At 37.2% G+C, this 13,085-nt stretch overlaps 1 protein-coding gene across 1 annotated transcript in view; it reads left to right on the top strand.

The window, feature by feature from the left end:
* Positions 1–13,085, top strand: part of BIRC6 (baculoviral IAP repeat containing 6) — a 245,524-nt gene that overhangs the window by 14,753 nt on the left and 217,686 nt on the right. The gene's annotated exons all lie outside the window — the stretch shown is intronic.

Here is a 13,085-nt window from a genome sequence, read left to right as displayed (position 1 = left end):
TTTGGTAATCACTGATCTGTTCTCTGTATTGTTAGTTTTGTCTTTTCTAGAATGTATGGAAATGGAACCCTACAGCATGCAACTTTAATTAATTAATTAATTTATGGCTGTGTTTGGTCTTTGTTACTGCGCGTGGGCTTTCTCTAGTTGCAGCGAGCGGGGGGCTACTCTTTGTTGCGGTGTGCGGGCTTCTCACCACGGTGGCTTCTCTTGTGGAGCATGGTCTTCAGTAGTTGTGGCACACAGGCTCAGTAGTTGTGGCTCGTGGGCTCTAGAGCGCAGGCTCAGTAGTTGTGGCGCACGGGCTTAGTTGCTCTGCGGCATGTGGGATCTTCCTGGACCAGGGCTCGAACCTGTGACCCCTGCATTGGCAGGCGGATTCTTAACCACTGCACCACCAGGGAAACCCAGTATGTAACTTTTTTTTTTTTTTTTTTTTTTTTTTTTGCCGTACGCGGGCCTCTCACTGTTGTGGCCTCTCCCGTTGCGGAGCACAGGCTCCGGACGTACAGGCTCAGCGGCCATGGCTCATGGGCCCAGACTGGGGCACGAACCCGTGTCCCCTGCATTGGCAGGCGGACTCTCAAGCACTGCGCCACCAGGGAAGCCCCAGTATGTAACTTTTTGATACTGACTTGTTGCACATAGCATAATGCCTGTGAGAATCATCAAGTTGTTGCATGTATCCATAGTTCATTCCTCTTTATTGCTAAATAGTATTTCATTATTTGAATGTATCACCATTTATTTAGTCAGTCAGTCTTGGGAGGACATGCTTTTGATAATTATAAATAGAGCTGTTATAAACACCTGAATACAAGTTTTTATGTGAATAAAGATTTTATGTCTCTAGGGTAAATACATAGAAGTGGGATTGCAAGGCCATTTGGTAAGTGTATGTTTAACTTTATAAGAAGCTGTCAAACTAGTGTGGCTGTACCATTATGCATTTCCATTAGAAATTTATGAGTTCCACTTGCTCTGCATCCTTGCCAGCATTTGGTATTGTCTCTATATTGTTAAGAAGTCAGTACTACCCAAAGCTGTTTACAGATTGCAATCCTTATCAAAATCCCAATGACATTTTTTTGTAGAAATAGAAAAATCCATCCTCAAATTTGTATGGAATCTCAAGGGACCCCAAATAGCCAACGCATTCTTGAAAAAAAAAAAAAAAAGAAAAATGTTGGAGGACTCACACTTGCTGATTTCAAAATTTATTACTACAGTGCTACAGTAATCAAAACAATGTGGTTCTGGCATAGACAGACATAAAGACTGATGGACTAATGAGCACAGAAGTAACCCCTTACATATGTGGTCAAATGATTTTTGACAAGGAGGCCAAGACCATCCAAAGGGGGAAAGGACGATCTCTTTAAGAAATAGTGCTGAGAAAACTGGATATCCACATGCAAAAGAATGAAGTTCGACCATTATACAATCATATACACCATAGTCAAACATATACAAAACACCATATACAAAAATTAACTCAAAATGGATCAAAGACTTAAGTGTAAGAGCTATAACTCTTAAGCTCTTAGAAGAAAACAAAGCAGAAAAGCTTCAAGATGTTGGATATGACAGTGATTTCTTGGATATGATACCAAAGGCACAGACACCCAGAGAATAAGTAGACAAATTGGACTTCATCAAAATGAAAAACTTTTGCACATTGAAGGATACTATCAAGAGAGTAAGACGGCAGAACACAGAAGGGGAGAAAATATTTGCCAATCAGATATCCAGAGATATAGGCAGATATATTTAGACAATTACAGAGAAGCAACTCAACAACAGCAAAAACAAATAGCCTGGTTAAAGAATGAGCAAAGGACTTAAATAGACTTTTCTCCAAAGAAGATAAACAAATGACCAACAAGCACGTGAAAGGATGCTCAGCATCGTTAATCATTAGGGAAATGCAAATCAAACCCACAATGAGGTATCACTTCACACCCATTAGGATGGCTATTATCAAAAAAGAAAAAAGAAGAGTAAGTGTTGGCAAGGATATATAGAGATTGGAACCTTTTTTGCCATACTGGTGGGAATATAAAATGGTGCAGCCATTGTGGATAACAGTATGCAGTTTCTCAAATAATTAAAAATTACCATGTGAACCTGCAATTCCACATTTGAGTAATACAGTTTCTCAAATAATTAAAAATTACTGTATGAACTTGAAATTCTGCGTTTGAGTATTGGGTATAAAGAATTGAAAGCAGGGTCTTGAAGAAACATTTGTATGCCATATTCACAGTGGCATTATTCCCAGCTAGACAAGAAGTAGATGCCACCCATGTGTCTATCAGTGGATGAATGGATAAACAAAATATGGTGTATGTATACAATGAAATATTAGCCTTAAAAAGGGAGGAAATTCTGACACATGCTACATCATGGATGAACCTTGAAGATGTTATGCTCAGTGAAATAAGCCAGTCACAAAAGAACAAATTCTGTATGATGCCACTTACATGAGGTACTTAGTCAATTTCATAGAGACAGAAGAAAGTAGAATAGTGGTTGCCAGGTTCTATAGGGATGGAGGTGGGGAGTTAGTGTCAATGGTTATAGAGTTTCAGTATTGCAAGATGGAAAGAGTTCTGTGGATGGATGGTGGTGATGGTTGCAAAACATGAATGTACTTAATGCCACTGAACTTTACACTTAGAAATGGTTAAAATGGTAAATTTTATGTAACGTATAATTTACCACAATTTAAAAAATCATTTAAAAAATCAGATGGTTATGTTTATGCAGTTCTGTCTCTGGATTCTGTTCTGTTCCATAGATCTAATGTGTCTATACATTTTCCAGTAGCACACATTCTTGTGGTAATATAAGTTTTATAGCAGGTCTTAAAGTCATATAATGTGATTTGTCCAGCTTTATTCTTTATCAAAATTGTTTTGGCTATTCCAGTTCCTTTGCCTTTTCAAATTATTTTGGACTCAGTTTATCTATATCTCAAAACTCCTGCTGGGATTTTGATTGAAATTGCATTAAATTTATAGAGGGCATCTTTGCTATGTTGACTCTTCCATTCCGTGACCATGGTTTTATTTAGCTCTTCTTTGATTTCTTTCACTGGTCATTTGTACTTTTCAGCATACATGTTCTGTATACCTTTTGTTAGATATATATCTAAGTATTTTATTTTATGTTTTTAGAGCTCTTGTAGACTGTTAATTTGGGGGGTAAATTTTGGTTTCAGATTGATCATTGCTAGTATATAGAAATACAGTTGTTTGATTTTTGTGTATTGACTTTGTTCAGTGAAACCTTGTTCAACTCGTTAGCTCTAGGAGTTTTTGTTTGTTTTTTAGATTCTTTGGGATTTTCTACATAGGTAATCATGTTATCTGTGAATAGGGACAGTTTGATTTCTTCCTTTCTAATCTGTCTGGTTCCCCGTTTCTTATTGCAGTGGCTAGATCTTCCATCATGATATTGCATAGGAGTGGTGAGAGTGTAATATCCTTGTCCTGTTCGTGATCTTAGGGGGAAAGTATTCAGTCTTTTACCATTAAGTGTTTGATAGTGGTAGACTTCCTGTAGTCGTCCTTTATCAGACTGGGGAAATTACCTTTTAATTTGCTGAGGGCTTTTTTTTTTTTTTTAAATCATGAAAAGATGTATTTTGCCACATGCATCTGCTGAGTTGATTATGTGGTTTTTCTTCTTTAAGCAATTATCATGATAGCTTACATTGATTGATTTTTGAATATTGAACCAGTTTTGCATCCCTGGGATAACCCTACTTGGTCCTGGTGTATTGTCATTTTTATATATTGCTAAACTCCATTTGCTTTTATTTTGTTGAGGATTTTTGCATCAATCTGCATGAGGAATAATGGTATGCAGTTTCTCTTTTTGTACTGTCTTTTTCTAGTTTTGATATCAGGTTAAATCTGGCCTTATAAAATGAGTTTGGAAGTGTTCCCTCTTCTTCTGTTTCCTGAAAGAGATTGTGTAGAATTGGTGTTACTTTTTAAGTTCTCCAGAGAAATCAGGTAAGCCTGGAGATTTCTTTGAAAAGTTTTAAACTGTGAATTCACTTTCCTTAATTTAGATTATCTGTTTCATTTTGGATAATTTGGTAGTTTGTGGTTTTTAAGGAATCTCACTAATGTTTCAAAATTTATGTGTATAGATCTACCCGTATTATTCCTCAGTTATCTTCTTAACATTTGTAGTGTCAAATTTATTTATTTTGGTGACCTTAGTTGTCAAATTTATGTGCATAGAGATGTTCATAGTATTATTTATCTTTCGATGTCTACAGAATCTGTCGTCTAGCTCCTCTTTCATTCCTGATATTATTGGTAATTTATGTCTTCTTTTTTTTTCTTTGCCAGTCTTGCTACAGCTTTATAAATTTCATTGATCTTTTCAAAGAACTCGTTTTTGCTTATATTGATTTTCTGTGTTGTTTTTCTATTTTCACTTCCACTGATTTCTGCTATTATCTTTATTGTTTCTTTTCTTTTGCTTGTTTTGCTCTTTTTCTGGTTTTCTTAAGTAGGAAGCTTAGGTTATTGATTTAAGGCCTTCTTCCCCACCCCAGTATAAGCGTTCAATTCCTATAAATTTTACTCTAATCACTGTTTTAGCTTCTTTTTGTTTTTAAAATTTATTTATTTAATTTTTGGCTGTATCGAGTCTCAGTTGCAGCATGTGGGCTCCTCGTTGTGGTGCATGGGCTTCTCTCTAGTTGTGGCACGCAGGCTCTTTAGTTGTGGCCTGCATGCTCAGTAGTTGTGGCATGAGGGCTTAGTTGCCCTGTGGCATGTGGGATCTTAGTTCCCCAACCAGGGATTGAACCCATGTCCCCTGCATTGGAAGACGGATTCTTAGCCACTGGACCACCAGGGAAGTCCCTGTTTTAGCTTCATATGACGTTTTGATATTATATTTTCATTTTCATTCTTTTTTTTTTTTTTTTTTGGCTGCGCTGCAGCTTGTGGGATATCAGTTCCCCAATAGGGATTGAACCCAGGCCACGGCAGTGAAAGCGCCGAATCCCAACCACTAGACCATGGGGAACTGAACTCCCTCATTTTCATTCTTTTAAAAATGTTTAGACTTCTTCATCGACCTAAAGATTATTTAGAAGTATGTTGTTTAATTTACAAGTATTTAGAGGTTTCCCATTATATTTCTGTTACTGATTTCTACTTAAATCCATTATGGTCAGAGAACATACCTTTTGTTTGTTTATTTGTTTTATTGAAGTATAGTTGTTTTACAACATTGTGTTAATTTCTGCTGTACACTGAACTGATTCAGTTATACATATATACATTCTTTTTTTAAATATTCTTTTCCATTATGGTTTATCATAGGATATTGAATATAGTTTCCCATGCTGTACAGTAGGACCTTGTTATTTATCCATTCTGTATACAATAGCTAACATCTGCTGACCCCATCCCTCCCCCAATCCCCTCCCCCTTGGCAACCACAAGTCTGTTTTCTGTGTCCGTGAGTCTGTTTCTGTTTTGTACATAGGTTCATTTGTGTCATATTTTAGATTTCACATATAAGTGATATCATACGGTATTTTGTCTTTCTCTTTCTGACTTACTTCACTTAGTATGATAATCTCTAGTTGCATCCCTGTTGCTGCAAATGACATTATTTTGTTCTTTTTATTTGCTGAGTAGTATTTGATTGTATATATGTACCACATCTTCTTTATCCATTCATCTTTTGCTGGACATTTAGGTTGTTTTCATGTTTCGGCTATTGTGAATAGTGCTGCTGTGAACACAGGGGTGCATGTATCTTTTTGAATAATTTTTGTCTGGATATATGTCCAGGAGTAGGATTGCTGAATCATATGGTAATTATGTTTTTAGTCTTTTGAGGAACCTCCATACTGTTTTCCCTAGTGGCTGCACCAACTTACATTCCCACCAACAGTGTAGGAGGGTTCCCTTTTCTCCACACCCTCTCCAGCATTTGTTATTTGTAGACTTTTTAATGATGGCCATTATGACCAGTGTGAGGTGGTACCTCATTGTAGTTTTGATTTGCATTTCTCTAATAATTAGTGATGTTGAATATCTTTTTATGTGCTTATTGGCCATCTGTATTTCTTCTTTGGAGAAATGTCTATTAAGGTCTTCTGCCCATTTTTCGATTGGGTTGTATGAGCTACTTGTATATTTTGGAGATTAAGCCCTTGTCTGTCACATCACTGGCTAATATTTTCTCCTAGTTCATAGGTTGTCTTTTTGTTTTGTTTATGGTTTCCTTTGCTGTGCAAAAGCCTATAAGTTTGATTAGGTCCCGTTTGTTTATTTTCACTTTTATTTCTGTTGCCTTGGGAGACTGACCTAAGAAAACATTGGTATGATTTATTTCAGAGAATGTTTTCCCTATGATCTTTTCTAGGAGTTTTATGGTGTCATGTCTTATATTTGTCTTTAAGCCATTTTGAGTTTATTTTTGTGTGTGGTGTGAGGGTGTGTTCTAACTTCATTGATTTACATGTGGCCATCCAACTTTCCCAATACCACTTGCTGAAGAGACTGTCTTTTTCCCATTGTATATTCTTACATCCTTTGTTGAAGATTAATTGACCCGGAGGTGTATGGGTTTATTTCTGGGCTCTCAGAGAACATACTTTTAACTTCACTTCTTGTATATTAAGGTCTGTTTTATGATCCAGGATATGATATGTCTTGATTAATATTCAGTGTGCACCTGAAATGAATGTGCATTCTACTGTTGATAGGTGGAATATTTTAAAAATGTCATGGGTTGATGGTACTGGTTTTTTTTTTTTTTTTTGATGGTAGTTTTCTATCTACTAGTTCTGTTAACTACTGAAAGTTGAAGTCTTCCACTGTAATTATGGATGCCTATTTCTCCCTTCAGTTCTGTTAATTTTTGCTGAATGTATTTTGAAGTTCTACATGTATATATATTTAGGATTGCTTTTTGTTCTTCATGAACTGACCCTTTTATCATGTAATGTTCTCATTTATTCCTGGTGATTTTCTTTGTTATGATCATTGGCTGATCTAAATATAACTATTCCATCTTTCTATGATAACATTTGCATGATATATCTTTTTTCCATCCTTTTACACCCTTTTAGAATGGTAAAAGTTTCTTGTAGACATCATAGAATTGGCTTGTGTGTGTGTGTGTTTAAATTCAGTTTATCTTTTCGTTGGCATACTTAGGCCATTTATGTTTAATGTAGTTGTTGATATTTTGATTTAGATACTCCAGTTGATTATTTGTTTCCTCTTTTTTCCTTTATTTTTTCTTTCTGCTTTTTTTGGCTTGATTTTTTTTTAAACTTATCTATTGCTTTTGCCTAATTATTTGTATGTGCTTTTGTAGTTACTTGAAGGATTGCAATATACATACTTTTCTCAGTCTATTTAGAGTCAGTATTTTACCACTTTATTTATTTATTTAGGGAACTTTATTTACTCATGGCTGCGTTGGGTCTTCGTTGTTGCGTGGGCTTTCTTTAGTTGCAGCGAGCAGGGGCTACTCTTCATTGCAGTGCATGGGTTTCTCATTGTGGTGGATTCCCTTATTGTGGAGCATGGGCTGTAGGCACATAGGCTTCAGTAGTTGTGGCACAAGGGCTCAGTAGTTGTGGCTCTCGGGCTGTAGAGCACAGACTCAGTAGTTGTGGTGCACAGGCTTAGTTGCTCCACGACATGTGGGATCTTCCCGAACCAGGGCTCAAACCTATGTCCCCTGCATTGGCAGGCGGATTCTTAACCACTGCGCCACCAGGGAAGCCCTATTTTACCACTTTAAGTGGCATATAGAAACCATACCGCCCTATTGTACCCTTCTCTCTTTTAAGTTATGGTTGACTTATTTATTACATATATGTGACATTGAAGACCCCCAGGCATTGTAGTAATTTTTGCTTTCAGTTGTCAAATATATTTTAAAGAACTGAGGTGAAGAGTCATCACTTACATTTACCCAGATATTTACCATTTCTGTTGCTCTTCCCTCGTTCTTTTTTTTTTTTTAATATTTATTTAGTTATTTATTTTATTTTATTTTTGGCTGTGTTGGGTCTTTGTTTCTGTGCGAGGGCTTTCTCTAGTTGTGGCAAGCAGGGGCCACTCTTCATCGCGGTACATGGGCCTCTCACTATCGCGGCCTCTCTTGTTGTGGAGCACAGGCTCCAGACGCGCAGGCTCAGTAGTTGTGGCTCACGGGCCTAGTTGCTCCGCGGTATATGGGATCTTCCCAGACCAGGGCTCGAACCCGTGTTCCCTGCATTGGCAGGCAGATTCTCAACCACTGTGCCACCAGGGAAGCCCTCTTCCCTCATTCTTTTTTTTTTTTTTTTTTTTTTTTGCGGTACGCGGGCCTCTCACTGTTGTGGCCTCTCCCGTTGCGGAGCACAGGCTCCGGACGCGCAGGCTCAGCGGCCATGGCTCACGGGCCCAGCCGCTCCGCGGCATGTGGGATCTTCCCAGACCGGGGCACGAACCCGCGTCCCCTGCATCGGCAGGCGGACTCTCAACCACTGCGCCACCAGGGAAGCCCTTCCCTCATTCTTGATACTCTAAGTTTATTTCTGAATAGTTTCCCTTCTCTTTGATGAACTTCCTTTTGTGATTCTTTTTGAGCAGGTTTGCTGGCAGAATTTCTCTTTAGTGTTCCCTCATCTGAGCATGTCTTTATTTCACCTTCGTTCCTGATGGATATTTTGTTGAATATAGAATTTCTTTTTTCAGTATTTTAAAAATGGTTCAATTCCTAACAAACTCCATGGTTTTTAATGATAAATGTGCTTTTATTGTAATTATTACTTGCTTGTACGTAACATATCCTCTGGTTGCTTTCAAGATTTTTCTATGTTAGGTTTCAGCAGCTTATTGTGTCTGGCTGTGAATTTTTAACCTACTATTTTTGTGAAATTTCCCCTGCCCCAAAAGAAAATCTGTACTAATGCAAGTCATTAGTGTCAGTCAGGAGTCTGCAAACTATGGCCTGCCACCTCGGTAGCTCTCAACCTGTTTCCTGATTTTGCAAATAAAATGCCGTTTATTTACATGCTGCTTTTGCACTACAGTGACAGAGTTGAGTAATTGTGAGAAAGACCATATGTATTGTGAGGCCTTAAATAGTTACTATCTGACCTTTTTATAAGAAGCTTGTTGATCTCTGGTATAGTTGGAGGAAATTTGAGTGTTTCGTCTATTAAAATTTTCTGCTTGAATTTCTTTTTAAACTTTATCCATGTAGGGTTCAAAGTCATTTTACAAGTATCTTCTATAGAAAATTCTAACAAGGTGTAACATGTCGTAGAGGGTAGCTGTAAAAGTTTTTCCCCTGTATTTAAAAACCAAAAACGACTTTTTAGCCAACTTTTCTTGAAAATTTAAACATTAGTTAAGCATGACTTATCTTTCTTTGAGAAATTTATTTTCAGACATTTTAAACTCATAAGGCAAACAAAATAAATTTCTATTAAATAACTAACTTATGCCAAAATGGGACTTAAGTTTTTTAAAGGTAAACTTGGGAGGTTTAGTTTAGGTACAGGTTATAAGTTTTTTATTTTTTATAAATTTATTTATTTATTTTTGGCTGAATTGGGTCTTTGTTGCTGCATGCAGGCTTTCTCTAGTTGGGGTGAGTAGGGGCTACTCTTTGTTGTGGTGCGCGGGCTTCTCATTGTGGTGGCTTCTCTTGTTGTGGAGCACGGGCTCTAGGCGTGTGGGCTTCAGTAGTTGTGGCACGTGGGCTCAGTAGTTGTGGCGCATGGGCTTAGTTCCTCCACGGCATGTGGGATCTTCCCGGACCAGGGCTCGAACCCATGTCCCCTGCATTGGCAGGTGGATTCTTTTTTTTTTTTTATAAAGTTAGTTATTTATTTTTATTTATTTATTTTGTGGCACGCGGGCCTCTCACTGTTGTGGCCTCTCCCGTTGCGGAGCACAGGCTCCGGACGTGCAGGCTCAGCGGCCATGGCTCATGGGCCTAGCCGCACAGCGGCATGTGGGATCTTCCCAGACCAGGGCACGAACCCGTGTCCCCTGCATCGGCAGGCGGACTCTCAACCACTGCGCCACCAGGGAAGCCCAGCAGGTGGATTCTTAACCACTGCACCACCAGAGAAGTCCTGTAAGTTTTTTGTTAATGTTATTTGCAGCATTAAAATTTATCAACAGTGTTGCATAGTAATACTACTAAAACCATGGAACAAAGCAATATGAATAAATGTATAACTTAAGAGACAATTTCATACAAACCTTTGAAAAGGTGTTTTCTTACTGAGTGACACATCCTGGCTCGAACATAGGTTTCTTGGTTTCATCTCTTTTATGAACCTTTATGCACTTAAAATTGTTATTCTTATAACTAAAAATAAATGTCTCTTGTTACCTCTCATTGTGAAACCTGTGCTTGTTTTTTTGCTGTACAAATACTCAGTTTTGGGTCAGGCTTAAGCACACATGGATTTCATTTTTATCCCAAGTTAGAGAATTTGTGTCGTTGGTCTTATTTCTTATTAAGTAAGAAAAGACATGCCCAAACGTGTTAGAAGGTGAAAAGTTCCATAAAATATTCTTTGTTCATTGCAGGATATTTTTTCTTCACAGAAATCTAAAACTTGTTTAGGGCCAGATGTAAATTAAATCTTGAGCATACTATCAGCCTACATTAGCAAAGCTCTTTTTCTTGAAATAAAGTTCTCAGGCTGAGTAAAAGATTCAGAGAAAGAATTTGTGTGGTGGGTTGTATAATTCATGTGCACATGGGACCTCAGATTGTGACCTTATTTAGAAATAGGGTCTTTGCTAATGTAATTAGTGAAGATGAGGTCACATGAACTCAAAGAGCCTTTGGGGTAGTATGGCTGATAATAAGTTTACTGTCTTTCTGGTGTGTAGTACAGCAAGTCACTGTTTACAAATGGCCTTCTGTAACTTAGATCAAAAAATCGGGAATGGACTCATCTGAATAAACACGGTTCTATTACATGCTGCTCTGTGGGCCTGGAAGACCTCTGAAGAAGTTGCCAATAAGGCTGCTTGGTCACTGTGCATTACTTTGAGGGCTAATATTGTAAAGTATAAGAAGTTCCAAAAAAGTGTTGACTTTTTTTTGTCAAGATCTATTGAGGAATTTCTAGTGACATTATACGGAATTCTAGGGTTGCATGGAAACCCAGTTGAAAAGCTTTGCGTAGATTCTCACATTTTATACCTTTCTGGGAAAGTGTTCACAAAATAATGGTTTTTACAGTTCCTTACCTAATTACCTATCCCTAAAACAATAAAACAGAATTCGTAGTTTTGGTTTTAAAAATTTTATAGTTATGTGTGGGGGGCATGGCACATATGGGAAATCTCTGCCTTCTGCTCAATTTTGCTGTGAACCTAAAACTGCTGTAAAGAAGGATAGTCTATTTTAAAAAATTATAGTTAATGAGTTTTGAAACTATCTTTACAAGTTCTTACATAATTTTACTCTCAGTTCTTATAATGTGTATGATTTCTTGTGATTTTACCTAGAGATCAGAAGTGCTAGGTAAATATTCCTGTTTTATTGTATTACAGAGATTATTTTCCTATATGCTAACATATATTTCAAACCAAAAGATCTGGAAATGAGCTATAGAAATTCCATGAATTTTTCTTGGTTATATGTAGATAATGAATTAGTTCCTAATCAGTTACGTAATATCTCCAGGAGCTTGAGAGAGCTGTAATAATCTGGGATTAAGAAAGCCAATCCTAATATTAATTGATTATAACATGTTTTATAGTTGTCCTATAGGTTGATGAGTAGGACCCTGATTTATCTCCTCTTTTCTGCTTTTGTATCACTAGGCAATAATCGTACTACTATCAGGAATGTTCTGTAGCGTCGTGGTGGGGGTTTAGAATAAGGTATACTGGCGGCAGGATTGCTTGCTCCCAAAGAAGTTTCTTCATTAGTGCAATAAAATTTCATAGTTGATCATTCTTTCAAGTGTTTTTTACAGAGACTCTGTATTCATGGGAGAATACTTAACATTAGTCTCCTTATAAATCTCTTATAAATTAAAATGTAGAAATTGATGTTATCTTTTCCAATATTTTTTGGTATTTAAAGCTTCTATGTTTTACTGTCTTTTGTAATACTTCTTGAAATTCTACTCTAATTTATTCTGAGAAATTTTATTTCTGTTAAAATACTCTTCTGAAATTGATTTAGCGGAAACTTCAGGGGACATTGATTGTCAGTGATAGTTGACTGTTTTTTCAGTGGTAGTTGAACTAGAGACTTTACTAGTTCTCTTAGCTTAGGTTATAACCATTCTCCATAATTTTATCTCAGATATAAAAGCCCTAAAGCACTTTTGAGGTAGTTACCTAGAAACTGTCCACATTGACTTTATGCTTAATGACTTTTGGAAAAAAGATGTAAAGAAAATATTGAGTATTTATTTTAATTGAAGTATAGTTGATTTACAATGTTGTACAGTATTGAATATTAAAAAAATTTTTCCAAACACTTTATTTTGAAGTAGTGTAGTACAAAGAACTTCTCTACAGCTTTTACCCAGTTCCACTAATTTTTCTAAATTTATATATTTTATTGTTTTAAATTTATTTTTGGCCACGTTGGGTCTTCGTTGCTGCGTGCCGGCTTTCTCTAGTTGCGCGAGTGGGGGCTACTCTTCATTGCGGTGCACGGGTTTCTCATTGCGGTGGCTTCTATTGTTTTGGAGAACAGGCTATAGGCACACGGGCTTCTGTAGTTGTGGCTCGCGGGCTCTAGAGCACCGGCTCAGTAGTTGTGGTGCACGGGCTTAGTTGCCCCGCAGCATGTGGGATCTTCCCCGACCAGGGCTCCAACCCGTGTGCCCTGCATTGGCAGGCAGATTCTTAACCACTGTGACACCAGGGAAACCCCCAGTTTCACTAATTTTAATTTTAAATATTTTACCACATTTTCTTATCATCCCCTCACACATACATACATATTACTTTTGCTCTCTTGTGAATAGGTTGCGTATATCATGTTCCTTTACCCTTTACTATTTCCATGTGTATTTCTAGGAATAATGATATTCTCTTATAACA

The sequence above is a fragment of the Phocoena phocoena genome, chromosome 14 (assembly GCF_963924675.1).
Source record: "Phocoena phocoena chromosome 14, mPhoPho1.1, whole genome shotgun sequence".
NCBI lineage: Eukaryota > Metazoa > Chordata > Mammalia > Artiodactyla > Phocoenidae > Phocoena > Phocoena phocoena.
Note: the sequence above shows the minus strand (reverse complement) of the source record. Positions and strands in the feature narration are given on the sequence as shown.